At 41.1% G+C, this 21,503-nt stretch overlaps 1 protein-coding gene across 1 annotated transcript in view; it reads right to left on the bottom strand.

Annotated features, from left to right (window-relative positions):
- ACOD1 (aconitate decarboxylase 1) overlaps positions 1-21,460 on the bottom strand; it is a 46,847-nt gene extending 25,387 nt beyond the window's left edge. Inside the window, exon 1 of the mRNA XM_030200593.1 lies at positions 21,409-21,460. The gene's annotated coding sequence lies outside the window, so the exon portion shown is untranslated. The remainder of the gene's footprint in view (positions 1-21,408) is intronic.
- Positions 21,461-21,503: the final 43 nt, after the last annotated feature.

Below are 21,503 nucleotides of genomic sequence, written 5' to 3'. Positions count from 1 at the left end.
TGTTCACTAAGCAACATTGTAGGCGTGCAAACCTTTTAGCACACGCTAACAATAGAGACACCCATAGGAATAAAATGGGTGTCTCTATCAGCGCGTGCTAATGCGCTAAAACATTTGGGTGTCTACAGCACGGCTTAGTAAACACGGCCCTTTATTCTCTATTTTAACTATTAATAATCCAATTCCTCCTTTCTTTGAAGAAGGAAGATTTTTTTTTAAGTGTAAAGACCCATTTCAGAAATTGAAATCTGAGATAATAAGACACCGTGACACTTTAAGCTTTAAATTTACAATTGGTAAGTAAGGTTTGTCTCTTCTGATCATGGGTCCTCTTATATGGTCTTCCACTGGCAGTTGAGCAATGTTTTTTCCTACTGCTGCCTCGCCTTCTGCCAGCTTCCTTCTGAAATCAGAGCTGTACAGGGGCCCATAGTCTTGCAAGACCAGCTGGCCCCATATTATTCAGACATCAGAAGAAAGTCAGCAGAGGCAGCAGAAGGTGAGAAACACTGTTCACCCACTCCATCTTGCTAGGAGGCCATCCAGACGGCTGAAGGGAAGATGGTTCTGATCCCGGGCTGCTGGGAAAGAAAAGAAAGGAACGAATAAGGAAGAAAATCCCCTCCGAAGGGACACCACCTTGTAGGGGTGGAGGGGCTTCCGTGTTTCAATGACTCAGAGGGCTATGCTGAAGGGTTACCCATATCAGACAGGCCTCTGAGGAGAAACCAGACAAAGAGTGTCCCAAACTGGAGGATCCAAGATAGCATCGAGGGAGCACGTAAGTTAGTTGAGTTCCCGTTTTACACCAGAATACCTGAAGAAGTAGGCGCGCTCCCCAGAGAATGGGGAAGAGAAAAGGCAAAGCCGTGGTGTTGTCCTCCTCGAACATGGCTGGGGTTCCCACCACTTCTCAGCCTACTTTGGAGAGATTCGGGGTCATAACGTCGGGGATATTGGTTCTTGCTTTGGGGAACAGCAAGGCTTTATCGCCGAATCTCAGTGGAGAGGGAGTGACTTTGAGTTCCCCTGCTGGCACGACCCCTCCAAGACCCGGAAATAGTAACGCTTCGCTATGGAGGTCGACAGTGGAAATACCCGAATTGGGTTAGGATTTTCACGCGACCCGAGGAGGTCCTGGCGCAGCATCGACTCCAGATAATAAACTAACTGGAGGATTGGAGAGTGAGCTCTTCCCCCGAAGATATCAGGAGCGGTTTCTGTGGAGAAATTGGATCTGGTGAAGCCAATAATGTCACAATGGACATACTATGGGAAGTGCTGCAGAGTGTGAATAACTCTCTTCTTCAGATGTTTAAAAATTTTCAGGAATAAACATGTGAGTTAAAGAATTTATATTAATACTTATCTAACAAAGTGGAAGTCCAAGATACAAAAATAGAGACTTTGACTACGGAAATGGTTTCTCTACGAAAATCAGTTAATTTGGTAATGAAGGACAGCCATGTTTCTTGTAAAAATTGGAATTTCTGGAGAACCAATTAAGGAAAAATAACTTGAGAATGATAAATTTTCCTATAACATCCTATATATCAGCTACTGAACTGTTGAAGAAATATTTCTCTGATATTTTGCAAATACCTTTTGATAGCCACCCTCTGGTGTCTAAAGTGATTTATATTTCCCTTAAAATTTTCTTTATCAGAGAAAAGAGATGTGAACTTAACTGACATTTTGGAAAATTCAGAAATTACAGAGTTATATTATTAGTGACTTTCGCCCTTGATTTAGATAGGAACAATGTTTTGAAATTGTATTTCCGACACATGGCTGATAGTTTTTTTGGTTCAAAGATGAAATATATTGAAGAGTCCAGTGTAAATGTCTAAATAATCAACACGATGTATTAAAATTCCAGATATTCTTTTATTCTCAAATATTATCTTCTTTTGTATATATAAAAAGTAGTTGAGCATTTAGCTATGGCTCGACGGTGGCCAAACCCGTTTCACTTTACATGCTCCATCAGGAGCCTTGCATCAACATTCTTATAATATCAAACAAGATGGTATCACATATTTTTGTGATTACATTGCATCTTATCAAACCCCAATTCTTTCATGCAGCGTTCTTGTCAAAGATTAAAGGCCAAAGTGTGATGGTCTAGGGGAAAGGGAAAAGAATGAAGGTCAATGGTTTACATTTAAAATCAAGGGTCGAAGGTTGAAGGTTAAGCATCAAACGATACAGGTCAGACGTCAACAGTTAAGGGTCAAAAGGTGAAGGTCAAAGGCCAAGGGCAAAAGGTCAAATGTTAAGGGTCAGAAGTTATATGGTAAGAGATAAGGGTCAAAAGTTAAGAGTAAAAGAAAGGGTCAAAGGTTGAAGGTTAGTGTTTAAAGGTTGAAGTTTAAGGGTCAAATATCTAAGGCTGAAGGATGTGTTGGAGGTCAAAGATTAAAGGTTGGGTTATAAAGGTTAAAGGTTAAAGATAATAGATTAAAGGTCAAAGGATAGTTTAGGGCTAAAATTTTCAAAGGCCAAAGCATGAAGTTTGAGGGTAAAATGTCAAATAATAAAGTTCAGAGTTTAAGGGTCAAAGGTTTAATATTGAGTGCTGAGGTTAAAGGTCAAGTGTTAAGGGTCAAATGTTAAAGGTTGAAAGCCAAATTTTAAAAGGTCAAGGCTGAAGGTTGAAGGTCAAAGGTTAAATGTTATGCATCAAAGGTGAAAGACCAAAGGTTAAGTGTTAAAGATCAGTTTCTTTTTTGTACTTTTTCTTTCTTTCATTCTCTTGTTCTTTTTTCTTTTTTTCTTTATCTCTCTTTTGTTCATAACTTATTGTACTTTTCCTTCTTTCTTTCCTTCTTTCTTTCTTATCATTTTGTTCTTTTTTATTCTTTCATTCTCTCATTCTTTCTTTCTTTTTCATTCTTTTGTTCTTTCTTTTTCTTTATTTTTTATTCTTTCATGCTCTTTATTTTTTATTCTTTCTTTTGCTCCATCATTTTTCTTTCTTTATTTTTTATTTTGCTTGTTCTTTCTTTCTTTTACATTTTTTGTTCTTTTGTTCTTTTTCTGTTTTGTTCATTCGTTCTATCTCGCTTTATTTTTCAAACTTTTTTTGCTTTTTCATTCTCTTGTTCTTTCTTTCTTTTTCATTCTTTCATTCTTTCTTACTTTTCTTTTTATACTTTTGTTCTCTTGTACTTTCATTCTTTCTTTTTCATTCTTTCATTATTTCGTTCTTTCCTTTTCATTCTTTTGATCTATCATACTTTCTTTTTCTTTCTTTCTTTTTCGTTCCTTCTTCCTTTTTATTTTTTCATTCTTTTTCATTTTTGTTCTTTTGTTCTTTTTCTTTCTTTTTGTCCTTTTTGTTCTCTTTCATTCTTTCATTCTTTCTTTCTTTTTTATTCTTTTGTTCTCTCATTCTTTATTTTTCATTCTTATTCTCTGTTTCTTTCTTTTTTATTCTTTTTCATTCTTGCACTATTTCTTTCATTCTTTTTGATCTTTCTTTTTCATTGTTCTTTGGTCTTTCTTTCTTTCTTTCTTTCTTTCTTTCTTTCTTGTTCTTTTGTTATTTCTACCTTTTGCAGGTCTTTCATTCTTTCTTTTGTTCTTTCATTATCTATTTTTCATTCTTTGTTCTCTGGTTCTTTATTTTTCTTTCTTTTTAGTTCTTTAGTTCTCTAATTCTTTTTCATTATTTTGTTCTATTCTTTCTTTATTTTTTTCTTTCATTCTCTCATTCTCTCATTCTTTCTATTTCATTCTTTTCTCTTTCTTTTTTCTTTTCTTTCATTCTTTCACCTTCTTTCTTTTCCTTCATTTTGTTCTTTTGTTCCTTCTTTCTTTTTTGTTCTTTAATTCTTTTTAAATTTTTCTTTTTTGTTTTATGTTCTTCATTCTTTCATTTTTTTTCATTCATTCTTCATTTTTTAGTTCTTTCTTTCATTCTCTTTTTTCTTTTTCATTTACATTCTTTCTTTTTCATTTTTTTCATTCTTTTTTCTTTCATTCATTCTTACTTTCTTTTTCATTCTTTCCTTCTTTTTTCTTTCATTCTCACATTTTTCTTTCTTTTTCTTTTGTTCACTTGACCTTTCTTTTTATTCATTCTTTCTTTTTCTCTTTTTTCACTTTTTTATATTTTTCATTCTTTTGTTCTTTCTTTTTATTCTTTCTTAAATTTCTTGTACTTTCTTTCTTTTCATTCTTTCATTTTTGTTCTTTCATTCTTTCCATTTTCATTATTTTGTTCTTTCTTTATTTCTTTTTCATTCTTTCATTCTTGTTCTTTTTTTTCATTCTCCCGTTCTTTCTTCCTTTCTATGTCTTTTTGTTCTTTCACTCTTATGTCCTTTTCTGTTCTTTTTCATTCTTTCTTTCTTTTTCTTTCTTTTTCATTCATTCATTCATTCTTTCTTTTGTTCTAGTTCTTTCTTTTCCATTCTTTTTCATTCTTTCTTTTGTTCTTCCATTAGTTTGTGTTGTTTCTTTTTCATTCTATTTTCTTTCTTTCTTTCTTTCTCATTCTTTGATCTCTAGTTCTTTCTTTCTTTTTCATCCTTTCATTCTTTCTTTCATTTTTATTCTTTCTTTCTTTCTTTTTCTTTTGATATTTCTTTCTTTTTCTTTTTTGTTCTTTCATTCTTAGATTTATTCTTTCTTGTTCTTTAGTTATTTCTTTTTTCTTTTTTCTCATTCATTCTTCCTTTCTTTTTCATCCTTTCATACTTGCTTTCTTTTTTCTTTTGATCTTTCTTTCTAATTCTTTTTTCTTTTTGTTCTTTCATTATTTCTTTTTCTTCATTTTATTCTTTTTCATTCATTCTTTCTTTATTCTTTTTCATTCTTTCCTTCTGTTTGTTCTTTCGTTCTCACATATTTTCTTTCTTTTTCATTCTTTCGTTTTTATCTTATATTTTCTTTTGCTCATTTGTTCATTCTTTTTTATATTTTTCATTCTTTCATTCTTTTTTTTTTCATTGTCATTCTTTCATTGCCTTATTCTTTCTTTCTTTTTTCTTCTTTTGTTCTCTCGTTCCTTCTCTCTTTTCTTTCATTTTCATTTTTCATTTCTTTTGTTCTTTCATTCTTTTTCATTCTTTGACCATTATATTTTCTCTTTCATTGCTTTCTTTTTCTTTCTTTCTGGTTCTTTCATTCTTTTTTGTTCCTTTTTATTCTTTCATTATTTATTTCTTTTTCATTCTTTTGTTCTTTTCTTTTCCATTTTTTTGTTTTTGTTCTTTTTTCTTTCTTTTTTGTTCTTTTTTTCTTTTTCAATCTTTCATTCTATCTTTGTTTCTTTCTTTCGTTGTCTTTCTTTTTCATTCTTTCATTCTTATGTTATTTTCTGTTCTTACAATCTTTCTTTTTCATTCTTTCATTCATTCTATTTCATTCTTTCATTGCCATACTTTCAGTCTCTTGTTCTTTCTTCCTTTCTTTCTGTTCTTTTTAGTTCTTTAGTTCTTTATTTATTTTTCATTCTTTTGTTCTTTTTTATTATTGTATTTCTTTTTCATCATTCCTTCTTTTTTCTTCTTTCATTCATTCTTTTTTTGTTCTCTTTTTACTCTTTTGTTGTCACTTCCTTCCTTTTTCTTTCTTTTGTTCTCTCATTTTTCTTTTGTGCTTTTTCATTCTTTCTTTCTTTATTTTTTGTTTTCATTCACTAGTTCTTTCATTCATTCTTTTGTTTTTGCTCTTTTTTTCTTTTTCATTCATTTGTTCTTTTTTCTTTTTTCTTATTGTATTTCTTTTTCATTCTTTCATTCCTTCTTTTTTCTTCTTTCATTCCATATTTTTTGTTCTTTCTTTTTTGCTCTTTTGTTCTCCCTGCCTTTTCTTTCTTTGGTTCTCTCATTTTCCTTTGTGCTGTTTCATTCTTTCTTTATTTTTTGGTTTCAATTCATTCTTTCATTCATTCTTTTGTTTTGTCTTTTGTTTCTTTCTATTCTTTCTTTTTTTCTTTTCTTTCATTCTGTTCTTCTTTTTCATTATTTTGTTCATTTCTTTTTCAATCTTTCATTCTATCTTTGTTTCTTTCTTTCTTTTTCATTGTCTTATTCTTTTGTTCTTTTTCATTCTTTTTGATTTTTTCATTCTTTTGTTAATTCTATTTAATTATTTTAAACGTTCTAATTCTTTATTTTTTTTTTTTTGTTCTTTCTTTTTCATTCTTTCATCCTTTTAAAATCTTTCTTCCTTTCTTTGTTTTTCATTCTTTTCATTCTTCTTTCATTCTTTCTTTTTCATAATTTTTTATTCTTTCACCCAACATTTCTCTCTTTTTCATTCTATTTTCTTCTTTCATTCTTTTTCATTCTTTCATTTGTTCTTTCGTTTTAATTCTTTTGTTCCCTCTTTTTCTTTCTTTCATCCTCTAATTAAATCTTTCTTTTCCATTCTTTTTTGTTGTTGTTTTTTTTTTCTTTCCCTCTTTTTATTCTTTCATTCTTCTTTCTTTCTTTTTCTTTCATTCTCTCCTTTCTTTCATTTTCATTCTTTTTCATAAACATGTTCTTTCTTTCTTTTGTGTTCTTTTGTTCTTTTTAATTGTTTTCTTTTTCATTTTGTTCTTTCTTTCTTATTTGTTCTTTCATTCTGATTCTTTTTCAATCTTTCGATCTTTCTGTCTTTCTTTTCATTCTTTCATTCTTTTTGTTCTTTGATTAGTTAATTTGTTTTTTCATCCTTCTTTCTTCTTTCTTTTTTGTTCTTTGATTCCTTCTTTTTCATTATTTTGTTCTTTTTTATTTCTTTTTTTATTCTGTCTCATTCTTTTTTCTTTTTCTTTTTCCATTCTATCTTTCTTTCTTTCTTTGTTTTTCTTTTTCATTCTTTTTTGTTCTTTCTTTTTAATTCTTTTTTGTTCTTATATTTCATTTTTTTCATTGCCATTCTTTTGTTCATTCCCTTTCTTTTTTCTTTCATTCCTCCTTTCTTTTCCATTCATACATCCTTTTTCATTCTTTCTTTCTTTTACATTCTTTTGTTCTTTCTTTTTAATTCTTTCATTTTCTTTTTGTTCTTTCATTCTTTTTCATTCTTTGATTTGTTCTTTTTTCATTCTTTTGTTCTTTTTCATTCTTTTTCTTTCTTTCGTCCTCTCATTCAGTCTTTCTTTTTCATTCTTTTGTTCTTTTAATTCTTTCTTTCGTTATCTCCTTCATTCTTTCTTTGTTTCTTTTTCTTTCTTTTTCGTTCTCAAGTTCTTTCTTTCTTTTATGTTCTTTATTCTTTTTAATTCTTTCTTTCTATTTTATTCTTTTCTTCTTTCTTTTTCGCTCTTTCATTCTCATTCTTTTTTCTTTCCTTTTCATTCTTTTCTTCTTTATTTCTTTTTCATTCTTTTGTTCTCATTCTTTTTCTTTTTTGATTCTCTCCTTCTTTCTTTCTTTGTCTTTCTTTTTCATTTTTTATTCTTGCCTTTCTTTCTCTTTCTTTTTCATTCTTTCACTCCTTTCTGTTCTTTGCTTTTTCATAATTTTTCTTTTTCTTTCTTTTTCATTCATTTTCATTTTCTCATTCTTTCTTTCTTTTTTATTCTTCATTCTTTATTTTTATTTTTTGTTCATTTGTTCTTTCATTCTTTCGTTGTCATTCTTCTATTCCTTCTTTCTTTCTATTTTGTTTTTTTCTCTTTTTTTGTGTTCTTTCATTGTTTTTCATTCTTTTGTTCTTTCTTTCTCTCATTCTTTTTTTTAATTTCTTTTTCATTCACTCATTCTTTTTTGTTCTTTCATTCATTTTTTCTATCATATCATGGCATGCTATCTTGTGTCATGACATGTGATAAATCATGACATGGGATATGATACTGTGTCATGCTACATTGGGTCATGACATAGTATATTATCACCGACAATCACAATTGTGAAGGAAATGATGGAAATACTTCATGCTCAATTAACATCTGTTCCAGCAATATATTATGGTTAAAGAGGTGATGCCTCAAGAAGCCCCTGGCTATACGTCTTTAAAGCTCACGGGGGCTGGGCTGCTTCATCATCGGCATTCACCTCTCAGCTAATGAGCTGTTCAATATCTTATCTGCTCTTTTTTTCTTTTTTTTTAAACTTTTTACTTTCAGTTCAATATATATTCAATTGATGTTTAAACTCAAATCAAAACTGGAAAGCCACTTAGCTTATATGGATCTAGTGTTTTTCTCAGTATGAGCCTCTTCAACGCTTAGCGTGACCACGACCAACGGTGGCCAACGTTTCATCACCTGCTTCAGGGTCGTGTGGTCTGCGTTGATCTCAATTCAGAAAACTAACAGCTCCAGCGAACCAGCCAGTATATCATATTATAACATGGGGATATAATATCATGACAAGGGATAACATACCATAATATGGGATATTATATCATGACATAGAATAGTATCATAATATGCTACCTTGTATCATGATATTGGGATATCATATCATGACATGTTACTTTGAGCCATAATATAGGATATCATATCATGCTTCCTTGTGTTATAACATGGGTTATCACATCATGATATGGGGTTTAATAATATATCATGTCATCACAGAAGGTATCGTACTATGACATATTTACCTTGTGTCATGGCATGGGATATCATACTATAACATGGAGGATCATGTCATGACATGGGGTATATTATAACATGCTACTTTGTGTCATGACATAGATTATCATATTATTGCATGGTTTATTATATCTTCACTTAGGATATTATATCATAACGAGAAATCATATCAACATAGAATATCATATCATAAAATGGGATATCATATATCATGCCATGCTACCTTGTGTTATGACAATGTGAGATTTCTTATCATAACATGGGATATCATATCATGATGTGGGGTTTATATGAGGACACTAGTAAAAAAAGGCCCGTTTCTGACACAAATGAAACGGGCGCTAGCAAGGTTTTCCTCGGAGTGTGTATGTTTGGGAGAGTGTATGTGAGAGTGACTGTTGAGAGTCAGAGTGAAAGTGTGATTGTGTGAGAGAGAGCGTGAGTCTGGGTGTGAGTGTGTTTGTGAGAGAGTGTGTGTGTGAGAATGAGAGTGTGTGCAAGTGTGTATGTGAGACACAGTCAGGCTCATTTTCAAAGCACTTAGCCTCCCAAAGTTCCATAGAAACCTATGGAACTTAGCCTCCCAAAGTGCTTTGAAAATATGCCTCAGTGTGAGTGAGAGTGTGTGTGTGTGGGCGAGAGAGAGAGTGTGTGTGAGACACAGATTCTCTGTTTGAGTGAGTGTATGAGACCAAGCGAGTGTGTGAGTGACTGTGTGGCACATAGAGAGTGAATGTGATACAGTGTGAGACAGAGTGTGTGAGAGTGAGAGTCGGTAAGACATTGTATATGAGAGCCGTGCCCTCCCAATCCATGGCCATCTGTCCCCTGCCCCCTCCATTCATCCTTTTCCAGCAATTCCCCTCTGTCCCTGAGCCCTGCCCTCCCAATCCATGGCCATCCATGTTTGTCTGTCACCTGCCCCCTCCATTCATCCCTATCCAGCATTTCCCCTCTCTGCCTGAGGCCTGACCTGCAATCCATATCCATCCATGCCCATCTGTCCCCTCCATTCATCCCTATGCAGCAATTCCCCTCTCCCTGAGTCCTGCCCTTCCAATCCATGCCCATCCATGCTCCTCTGTCACCTGGCCCCTCCATTTTTCCCTATCCAGCATTTCCCCTCTCTGCCTGAGGCCTGCTCTGCAATCCATATCCATCCATGCCCATCTGTCCCCTCCATTCATCCCTATCCAGCAATTCCCCTCTCCCTGAGTCCTGCCCTTCCAATCCATGCCCATCCATGCTCATCTGTCACCTGGCCCCTCCATTTTTCCCTATCCAGCATTTCCCCTCTCTGCCTGAGGCCTGCTCTGCAATCCATATCCATCCATGCCCATCTGTCCCCTCCATTCATCCCTATCCAGCAATTCCCCTCTCCCTGAGTCCTGCCCTTCCAATCCATGCCCATCCATGCTCCTCTGTCACCTGGCCCCTCCATTTTTCCCTATCCAGCATTTCCCCTCTCTGCCTGAGGCCTGCTCTGCAATCCATATCCATCCATGCCCATCTGTCCCCTCCATTCATCCCTATCCAGCAATTCCCCTCTCCCTGAGTCCTGCCCTTCCAATCCATGCCCATCCATGCTCATCTGTCACCTGGCCCCTCCATTTTTCCCTATCCAGCAATTTCCCTCTCTCCCTGAGTCCTGCCCTCCCAATCCATGCCCATCCATGCTCCTCTGTCCCCTGCCCCCTCCATTCATCCATTTCCAGTAATTCCCCTCTCTCCCTGTGCCCTGCCCTCCTAATCCATACCCATCAATGCTCCTCTGTCCCCTGCCGCCTCCATTCATCCTTTTCCAGCAAGTCCCCTCTCGCCCTTCCATGACCCCCCCCCCCTCGCATCCATGCTACGCTCTCTCCCATGTCCCAGCCTGGCCCACCCTCTTCTCCCCCCCCCTTCGCATCCATGCCCCCCCTTCGCATCCATGCCTCGCATCCATGCCCCCCCCTCGCATCCATGCCCCCCTTCGCATCCATGCCCCCCCCTTCGCATCCATGCATCCCTTTTTTTTTTTTTTTTTATTCTTTTTAACTTTACCTCCGTGGCGGTTCGTGCAGCGAAGCGTCAGGGAAGGAGGCGGCGCTCCCGACGTCTAGCTTTCCCTTCGCTGTGTTCCGCCTTGAAGGCGGAACACAGCGAAGGGAAGGCTAGACGTCGGGAGCACCGCCTCCTTCCCTGACGTTTCGCTTCCGGATTTGTTTGTTTTGTCGCGAGGGCGGGGCAGAGACGGCTGGCTGGCTTGAAGGCTTCACACCACGAATCCACGAACCCTTCAGCCTCAGCCTGGGAGTGACGTCAGATGGCTTCAAGGCTTCAGGCTTCAGGCTTCAAGCTTCAAGGCTTCAGGCTTCAAGGCTTCACAGAACGTTGTCCTCAGAACGTTGAGGGTGCGTTTTATTATATTAGATATTACCCTGTGGCATGATGACATAGAATATCATATCATGATGTGATATCATATCATGACATACTACCATGTGTCTTGACATGGGATACCAACATAAGATATCTTGTGCTGGTCCCTTTTCCTGGGATAACATAATTTAGATGTGCTGGCCTCTCCTCTTGGGATTACAAAACATAATATAACATGTCATTTGCTGACCCCTCCTCCTAGGATAACAAAACATAACATAACAGGTCGTGTGCTGGCCCCTACACCTCCTGGGATAACATAACTTAATGTAATTATATGATTTAGTGGAAGGTAAACAGAGCTGATGGGATGGCTTGGATATTAGTGCTCGTTTTGGTTTATATGATTGCAAGAAGTTTCGAAAATAGGCTGGAACACTCCCATATATCATGCGCTAGCCTTTCCTCTTGGGGTAACATAACATAACATAAAATGCCATGTGATGGCTTCTATACCTCCTCCTGGGATAAAATATAACATAAAATGTCATGTGGCAGCCCCTCCTCCTGGGATAATATAACATAAGATAGCATGTCATCTGCTTGCCCCTTCTCCTGGGATAACAGAACAAAACATGTCATGTGCTGGCCCCTCTTCCTGGGATAAAATAATATAACATATCCTGTGCTGCTCCTTTTTCCTGGGAGAACAGAATATTACATGTGATGGCCCGTCCTCTTGGGATAACAAAACATAACATCACGATTTATTTGACATCACGATTTACATCCCGTTCAAACATGACTTAAAGGAAATCACTAAGGACATCAAACACAGCTTCCAAATCATGCATTCATGGGCGAATGGATTTCAATTAAAACTTAATGTGGAAAAAACACAATGTCTTATACTTTCATCACAACATAATATAAGTAAATTCACCACTATAACCAAACCAAACTTTTCCCTTCCCGTTTCTGACACTCTGAAAATTCTTGGAGTTACCATTGATCGAAATTTCACACTTGAAAGCCATGTGAAGAATACAATAAGGAAGATGTTCCATTCAATGTGGAAACTTAAAAGAGTTAAACCTTTCTTCCCAAGGGCTATTTTTCACAACCTGGTACAATCAATGGTGCTGAGTCATCTAGATTATTGCAATGCACTTTATGCTGGCTGTAAAGAGCAAATCATCAAGAAACTTCAAATAACCCACAACACTGCAGACAGACTCATATTTGGAAAAACAAAATACGAAAGTGCCAAACCCCTAAGAGAAAGACTACACTGGCTTCCACTTAAAGAGCGTGTTGCGTTCAAGGTCTGCACTCTGGTTCAAAAAATCATTCACGGAGATGCCCGGCCTACATGTCAGACCTTATTGACTTGCCACCCAGGACCGCTAAAAGATCAGCACGCACATTCTTGAATCTTCACTTTCCCAGCTGTAAAGGACTAAAATACAGATTAATACATGCGTCCAGCTTTTCCTACATGAGCACGCAGTTGTGGAATGCATTGCCACTTGACCTGAAAACAATCTACGACCCAATCAACTTTCGCAAGTCACTGAAGACTAATCTCTTCAACAAAGCATACCACAACGATCCATAATAGGAACTGCAGCGCATCACCATTTACCTGATATTCTGAATGTTATCTCTCTATACCTGATTGCTTAATTCTATTGTGTCATCCATGTTCTTTATGTAATACCAATTGTATATTTTACTCTGGTATGGCGAATGCCATGATGGAACATTGTAAGCCACATTGAGCCTGCAAATAGGTGTGAAAATATGGGATACAAATGCAACAAAAAAAAAAAAATAACATAACATGTCATATGTTGACCCACTTCTTCTGGGATAACATAATATGTCATATGCTGCCCCCTTCTTCTGGGAAAACATGTCATGTGCTGGCACCTCCTCCAGAGATAACATAAAATAAAATAACCGGTCATGTGCCGGTCCCTACACCTCCTGGGACTATGATGGTTAATGCTGACATTGCGGTTATTCTCCATATTGCTTTTGACTATTTGTCAAGTTGTGACCCCTGAAGAAGGCACACTGCCGAAACATGGCCCGTGTAGGGTCTGGACTGTGTCTGTTATTTTTATTGGAGAACAAACTTTTATTTAAAGTTATTGGACTTCTGGTAGTTCTTGGAACTATCTCTTCCACTGAGGAGAACAGAACAAAACAGAACATGCCATGTGCTCTCCTCTGTTCCTGAGATAACATAACATGTCTTGTGCCGGCCTCTCCTCCTAGAGCTGCCAAGGGGCCCCGATTTTTGAGAGGGAGATTTTAGTACATGCCTCAGCCCCCCCCCCCCCCCCCCCCCCCCCCCCCCCCCCCCCCCCACTCTGTCTCATGACATCCTTTTCTTTTGATATTGGTATAGGGGAAAAAAAAGATTTTAAATACTCACAGGTTTCAACCTAATTTATTTGTTACATTTAAATTCATGTTTAATGTGGGATATCCATAATGTAAATAAGTAAATAAATAGATAGAAACTCTGAATGTTGAGCACCTGATTATCATAACATGAAGTCTGTTTTAGAGGCCCTTTACCTTGAGAAAAAAAACTCTCTGCACAAATATAACAGTGCTAGGCTGTCCCTATAACCAGCTCCTCCAAATGGCACACTGATTACGATTTATATCAAACTAGTAAAAAAGGCCCGTTTCTGACACAAATGAAATGGGTGCTAGCAAGGTTTTCCTTGGAGTGTGTATGCTTGAGAGAGTGTGTGTGAGAGTGACTGTGTGAGAGAGAGAGAGAGTGAATGTGCGTGTGTGTGTGTGTGACAGAGAGAGTGAGACTGGGTGCGAGTGTGTCTGTGAGAGAGAGAGTGTATGTGTGAGATTGAGAGTGTGTGCCAGGGGCGCCCCCCTTCCCTCCCCTCCCTCCCAGTTCCAGGGTCCCCCCTCCCTCCTTCCAAGTTCCAGGGTCGTCCTCCCTCCTTCCGAGTTCCAGGGTCGTCATCCCCCCTCCCTCCCTCCGAGTTCCAGGGTCGACCCCCTACTACTACTACTACTATTTAGCATTTCTATAGCGCTACAAGGCATACGCAGCGCTGCACAAACATAGAAGAAAGACAGTCCCTGCTCAAAGAGCTTACAATCTAATAGACAAAAAATAAATAAAGTAAGCAAATCAAATCAATTAATGTGAACGGGAAGGAAGAGAGGAGGGTAGGTGGAGGCGAGTGGTTACAAGTGGTTACGAGTCAAAAGCAATGTTAAAGAGGTGGGCTTTCAGTCTAGATTTAAAGGTGGCCAAGGATGGGGCAAGACGTAGGGGCTCAGGAAGTTTATTCCAGGCGTAGGGTGCAGCGAGACAGAAGGCGCGAAGTCTGGAGTTGGCAGTAGTGGAGAAGGGAACAGATAAGAAGGATTTATCCATGGAGCGGAGTGCACGGGAAGGGGTGTAGGGAAGGACGAGTGTGGAGAGATACTGGGGAGCAGCAGAGTGAATACATTTATAGGTTAGTAGAAGAAGTTTGAACAGGATGCGAAGACGGATAGGGAGCCAGTGAAGGGTCTTGAGGAGAGGGGTAGTATGAGTAAAGCGACCCTGGCGGAAGATGAGACGGGCAGCAGAGTTTTGAACCGACTGGAGAGGGGAGAGGTGACTCTCAAGCTCATTTTCAAAGCACTTAGCCTCCCAAAGTTCCATAGAAACCTATGGAACTTAGCCTCCCAAAGTGCTTTGAAAATATGCCTCTAAGTGGGAGGCCAGCAAGAAGCAGATTGCAGTAGTCTAAACGAGAGGTGACAAGGGTGTGGATGAGGGTTTTGGTAGAGTGCTCGGAAAGAAAGAGGCGGATTTTACAGATGTTGTAAAGAAAGAAACGACAGGTTTTGGCGGTCTGCTGGATATGAGCAGAGAAGGAGAGAGAAGAGTCAAAGATGACCCCAAGGTTTCGAGTTGAGGAGACAGGGAGAATGAGAGAGCCATCAACAGAAATAGAAAATGGGGGGAGCGGGGAGGTGGGTTTGGGGGGGAAAATGAGAAGCTCGGTTTTGGTCATATTTAATTTCAGGTGGCGTTGAGACATCCAGGCAGCAATGTCAGACAAGCACGCTGAAACTTTGGTTTGGATGCAAGGTGAGATATCAGGGGTAGAAAGGTAGATTTGGGAGTCATCAGCATAGAGATGGTAGGAAAAGCCATGGGATGAGATTAATGAACCAAGGGAAGAAGTGTAGATAGAAAAGAGGAGGGGACCAAGAACAGAACCCTGAGGTATGCCGACAGGCAGAGGGATAGAAGTAGAAGAGGATCCACCAGAGTGAACACTAAAGGTGCGGAGGGAGAGGTAGGAAGAGAACCAGGAAAGGACAGAGCCCTGGAATCCAAGTGAGGACAGGGTATCGAGAAGTATGCTGTGATCGACAGTGTCAAAAGCAGCGGAAAGATCAAGAAGAATGAGGATGGAATATTGACCTCTGGATTTAGCCAGTAATAGGTCATTGGAGACTTTAGTAAGCGCAGTTTCGGTTGAGTGGAGAGGGCGAAAACCAGATTGTAATGGGTCAAGAATAGCATGTGAGGAGAGAAAATCAAGGCAGCGGCGGTGAACAGCACGCTCAAGTAATTTGGAGAGAAAAGGAAGGAGGGAGATGGGTCGGTAATTAGAGGGACAAGTAGGGTCAAGTGAAGGCTTCTTAAGGAGAGGTGTGACCACAGCATGTTTAAAGGCAGCAGGGACAGTCGCAGTGGAAAGTGAGAGGTTGAGAATGTGACAGATAAAAGGAATAAGAGTAGGAGAGATGGCATTAAGAAGGTGGGTGGGAATGGGATCAGAGGAACAGGTGGTACATTTTGAGGAAGAAAGGAGAAGTGTAGTTTCCTCAATAGTAACTTCAGGAAAGGAGGAAAGGGAATGAGGGGAAGGAGAGAGAGGGGAACGGACTAGTGGAGGGAGAGCTGGTGAGGTAGAGAAAGCAAGGTTTATCTTTTGAACCTTGTTGTGAAAGAATTCAGCAAGGGTCTGAGGAGATAATGAAGGGGGAGTTGGGGGAGGAGGCACCTTGAGGAGAGAGTTCAATGTGGTGAAGAGAAGTCGAGGATTAGAGCCAAGAGAGTTGGTCAGTTGGATATAATAATCCTGTTTGGCACGTAAAAGAGCAGATTGGAAGGAGGTCAGCATGAACTTAAAGTGTAAGAAATCAGCAAGGGCCCGAGATTTCCGCCAGAGGCGTTCGGCGGAGCGGGTACAGGAACGTAGGTAGCGGATATTAGAAGTCAGCCAAGGTTGGGGTTTTGTACGCCTTACAGGGCGGGTCATCAAAGGTGCAAGAGTGTCTAAGGCAGAGGATAGAGTATTGTTGTAAGAAGAAACAGCCTCGTTGACAGACGTGGATGGTGCCACAGTAGAGAGGAGGTTTGAAACATGGGAGGATAGAGATGAAGGGTCAATATCGTGAAGATTCCTAGATAAATTAGATAGGATAGGACGGGACTGGGAGGGAGGAGATTTAAGTGTGAAAGTTATAAGATGGTGATCAGAGGAGGGATGATCAGAGGCAAGGAAACTAGAAGGTGAACAGTTGGAGGAGAAGATGAGATCAAGACAGTGACCATTTTGTTGAGTGGGGGAGGTGGAGCATAGTTGGAGATTAAAGGACGACGTTAAAGCGAGTAACTTGGAAATATAAGAGTTGGAAGGATCATTAGCAGGAATATTAAAGTCACCAAGGATGAGAGAGGGGGAGGAAGGATCATGGAAGAAGGCAAGCCAGGCATCAAAGTCACTGAGAAAGGATGAAAGGGACTTATTAGGGGGACGATAAATGACTGCTATTCGAAGAGGTAGAGGAGAGAAAAGGCGGATAGAGTGGACTTCAAAGGAGGAAAAACAGTGAGATTGAGATGGAAGAAGGGGTTGAAATCTGGAGGAGGGAGAGAGAAGTAGTCCAACACCGCCCCCACGGCCAGCAGGACGGGAGAGGGGAGAGGGTGGGGGTGTCCAACGGCAACTCAGGAGGAAGTTGGTCAGGGAGGAGGGGGAGGGACCGAACTGGGAGAGCAGAGGGAGGTCGGAGGGATGGCTTGCTTGTGGCTGCAGGAAGTGTCCATCGTGGAGCAGGGTGGGTGAGGAGGACTGTTGCCGGGGGATGGGGTGCAGTTGCGATTCGGGAGGGGTGAGGGAGAGAGCAGCGTGTCCAGTAGCGACTCGGGAGTGACTGGCAACTATGCTGCGTCCCCTTCCCTCTCAGTGTTCCGCCCTCAACATCATTACGTTTGGATGCGAGGGAGGGACAGTGAGACAGATGCTTACAGGCAGCATGAACTCCACGAACTGCCTACGAACCCTTCAGTGCCACGGGAGTCAGCTTCAGAACGTTGGCGGTGGAAATTATTATATAGGATTACTACTCTACCTATGAAAAGTTATTCCGTTCTTATACTTCCTCTTTGTACATCTGAATGCTGCACAAACTGGCATGTTTGAAAATATAAGCGAGATTACAAATGCTACCAACAATAAAGAACGACAACGAGGATGCAGCATGCAGCAGCTCATAGGTTTGCTTCCTTTGTTTTGAATGGGAAGGGGAAACAGAGACTAACCTATTGGCTTCAACTTTTTGACTTCATCCCGTCTCCTATTTTCATCCAAACTCCTTGGCAGTGGCCACGACAAAAAAAAAAAAAGCATAGGACCACAACAGCCTTCAGGCATGTGCTGTTGGCTTTGCTGGTCCTCTGTTGCCACTGACACCAACTTCCAGTTCCGGGTGCAGAGGACCAGCAGAACTGACAGCGCATGCCTGAAGGGTGCTGTAGCTCTGTGCTTGCTTTTTTGTTGTTGTTTTGCAACGTCTGCTGCTCATTGGGAGAAGCAGCAGCAGTGCTGGCAGTGAGAAAAGAAATGATTCCCTTTCTCAGTGGGAGACTTTCAGGCTTGTTTTCGAAAGAGAAGGGCATCCATCTTCCGACACAAATCAGGAGATGGGTGTCCTTCTCTCAGGGTCGCCCAAATCGGTATAATCGAAAGCCAATTTTGGGCGTCCTCAACTGCTTTCCGTCGCAGGGATGACCAAAGTTCACGAGGGCATGTAGGCACTGTAGCGAAGGGGGACTGGGGCGTGATTAAGAGATGGGCGTCCTCAGAAAAAAGAAGGGCGTCCCTGATGAGCACTTGGCCGACTTTACTTGGTCCATTTTTTTCTTGCGACCAAGCCTCAAAAGGATGCCCGAACTGACCAGATGACCACTGGAGGGAATTGGGGATGACCTCTCCTTACTCCCCCAGTGGTCACCAACCCCCTCCCACTCTAAAAAAAAATATATAATTTTTGTCAGCCTCAAATGTCATACCCAGCTCCATGACAGCAGTATGCAGGTCCCTGGAGCAGTTTTAGTGGGTGCAGTGCACTTCAGGCAGGCGGACCCAGGCCCATCCCCACCTACCTGTTACACTTGTGGTGGTAAATGTGAGCCCTCCAAAACCCAACCAAACCCCACTGTACCCACATGTAGGTGCCCCCTTTCACCCCATAGGGCTATGGTAGTGGTGTACTGTTGTGGGTAGTGGGGTTGGAGGCTCAGCACCCAAGGTAGCGGAGCTATGCACCTGGGAGCAATTTCTAAAGTTCACTGCAGTGCCCCCTAGGGTGCCCGGTTGGTGTCCTGGCATGTCAGGGGGACCAGTGCACTACGAATTCTGGCTCCTCCCATGACCAAAGGGCTTGGATTTGGTCGTTTTTGAGATGGACGTCCTCGGTTTCCATTATGGCCGAAAACCGGGGATGACCATCTCTAAGGTCAACCTAAATGTTGAGATTTGGGTGTCCCCGACCGTATTATCGAAACGAAAGATGGACGCCCATCTTGTTTCGATAATACGGGTTTCCCCGCCCCTTCAAGGGGCCATCCTGCGAGGATGCCCTCATGAAAACTTGGGTGCCCCGTTCGATTATGCCCCTCCACCTCACTTTGGAGGGAGCGCAGGAGATGACCCGGTGAATGCAGGAGGCTTGACAGGTCTGTCCTCCTGGGATAAAATAAAATAAAACAACATACCATAACATGTTATGTCTTGGCCCCTTTTCGTGGAATAAAATAATATAGCATAATATAACAAGTCATGTGCTGCAATTCTTGTTGGGATCACATAACATAAATAGCTACTGCTTTTGACTCCTAACCATGACTCTCTTACTCAGTACCCTCACTTATTGCCATAGGCGCCCCGTATAAGAGGCTTGGGGAGGCTAAGCCTCCCCAGCCCAACCGTGACCTTACCCTGCGCCCTGCTTCCCTCCCGACTCAGCTCCCCGACTGGCAGCGCCCTGCCAGCACAGCTCCCTGACCGGCAGCTCAGCTCCCCGACAGACCGACCCTGGGGCGGGGGGGGGGGTGCTCCGCCGCTCCCGCTGCTCGCTCCTCTTCTTAATGGAACCCCCCCCCCCCCCCCCGCACCATGCACCAGCCTTTTAAAAAGAAATGTCCGACGCGGTGGCGAGGCGCAGCACCTCATATCTGCAAGTAAAAGAAGCAGATCATCTCATTGGGCCTTCCCTCACTCTGTCCCGCCCTCCTCTGACGCAACTTCCTATTTCCGCAAGGGTGGGACAGTGATCCACTTCTTTAACGTGCAAATGCAAGGTGCTGCGCCTCGCCACCGCGTCAGACATTTCTTTTTAAAGACCCGGTGGTAGAGAGAAGACGAGGTACTGAGGTTCTGGCTCGCGGGGGAGGGGGGAGAAGGGAGGGAGCGAGGGACAGATTTGCTGCATTGAGAGGCAGGGAGGGGAAGTGGTATTGCACGGGGAGGGGGGCAAGGAGGGAGAGAGGTGCTGCATGGGATGGCAATGCCGGATATTTGTGCTGCATGATGGGGGTCAAGGAAGAAGGGAAGTGATGCATTGGGGCAGTGGGCAACAAGACAGAGGAGACATATTTTGCATGGGAGGGCAAGGAGGGAGAGAGGTGCAGTATCAAGAGGGGTAGGGAGGGACAGAGGTGTTGTGGGGTGGGGGCAAGGAGGGACAGAGGTGCTGCATCAGGAAGGGCAGGGAGGGACAGTGGTACTGCATTGGGGGGGGGGAGAAATGAGGAAGAGAGGTGCTGGATAGGAAGAAAGATTCATTGGGGGAAATATGGAAGGGAGAGGGCACGGGGAGAGAAAGAGGTGCTGGACTTGGGAGAGAAGATGGATGGCGGACTTGAAGAGAAAAGACGTGCCAAATGTACAAGGAGACTTTGTCAAAACAGTTAAGAGAAGAAAGAGGAAATCAGAAACCAGAGACTGGGACCAACACAATAAGAAAAATAAAATGACCAGACAACAAAGGTAGAAAAAAATAATTTTATTTTTTATTTATTGATTAGAATATGTCAGTTTTTTGAATGTGCGTCTCCCAGGACTGGTTTTAGACAAAGTAGAGGTAAATCTCTGGCTTTGAGATGGGCCACCCTTGGCATCTCTGAACTCCACCTTTGCTGGCAGGGATACCGAGCCCCGCCAGCCAATAAATGAACTGCCACTGCTCTCTACTGCTTGTTTCTGGCTCTGAGCAGAATGCCAGGACTTCTCAGTGCGCGAATTCCTGGCATTCTGCTCATAGCCAGAAACAAGCAGCAGAGAGTGGCAGTAATCCATTTATTTGGCTGATGGGGCTCGGCATCCCTACAGCAAAGGTATACCTTGCGTGTCTGAACAGTGGGAGGGGAGAGGGAGGAATGCATTGCCCTCCACCCCCCCCCCCCCCCCAAATTGCAAGGCTTGCTATACCCAGAAAGAGAGCCTGTTGTTAAAAATTTCCCAGCACACCACTGGGTGTAGAGCCTAAATCATGACACACTACCTCTTGATGGATCTACATATGGTCTATCAGACAACTATGGATGTAAGCTCCACCCCTGGCCCCACCCATAACCCCACCCCCTTTAGCCTCCCCAAACAGTTGGGCCACCGACCACCTATGCTTATTGCCCTATCCTTTATCCTCACCTCTTTATTCCCCTACCCTTAATTGTTCTGTCTGTCTCATGTCTTATCTAGATTGTAAGCTCTTTGAGCAGGGACTGTCTTTTTTTTTATGTATGGTGTGCAGCGCTGCGTATGCCTTGTAGCGCTATAGAAATGATAAGTAGTAGTAGTAGCCTTAGTGTGATGGGTTGAGAATCTTGGGAACTGGGTTCAGTTCCCACTGCAGCAGCCTTATGCTTAATGAAGTGGATTGAGTTCCTGTGGAACTGGGTTTGATTCCCTCGCAGGACAAGTCACTTAACCCTCCATTGCCCCAGGTATAAACAACACAGATTGTGAGCGCACTTGGGACAGAAAGTACCTGTGTGTGTACGTGTGTGTGTGAATCGCTTAGGTATAAGTGGTACATAAGTTATGAAATAAATAAATATGTATAGGGTGCACCATAATCTCTCCTTACCTATGCTAAAAAAAAAAAAAAAAAAGAATGAGCAACTGCAAAAATGTACCCCACAACGTGATAAAGTCAATAAGAAAACTAACCTGTATTTAAACGCAGAAGGAGGTATGGAATAGCGAATGATCCTCCCATGTTTCTCTGCAGGCTTTATTTGTGTCACCTGACTCGAGCCCCACTA

This window comes from Microcaecilia unicolor, chromosome 4 (genome assembly GCF_901765095.1).
Source record: "Microcaecilia unicolor chromosome 4, aMicUni1.1, whole genome shotgun sequence".
NCBI classification, from domain to species: domain Eukaryota; kingdom Metazoa; phylum Chordata; class Amphibia; order Gymnophiona; family Siphonopidae; genus Microcaecilia; species Microcaecilia unicolor.
This window is presented reverse-complemented; position numbering and strand designations above follow the sequence as displayed.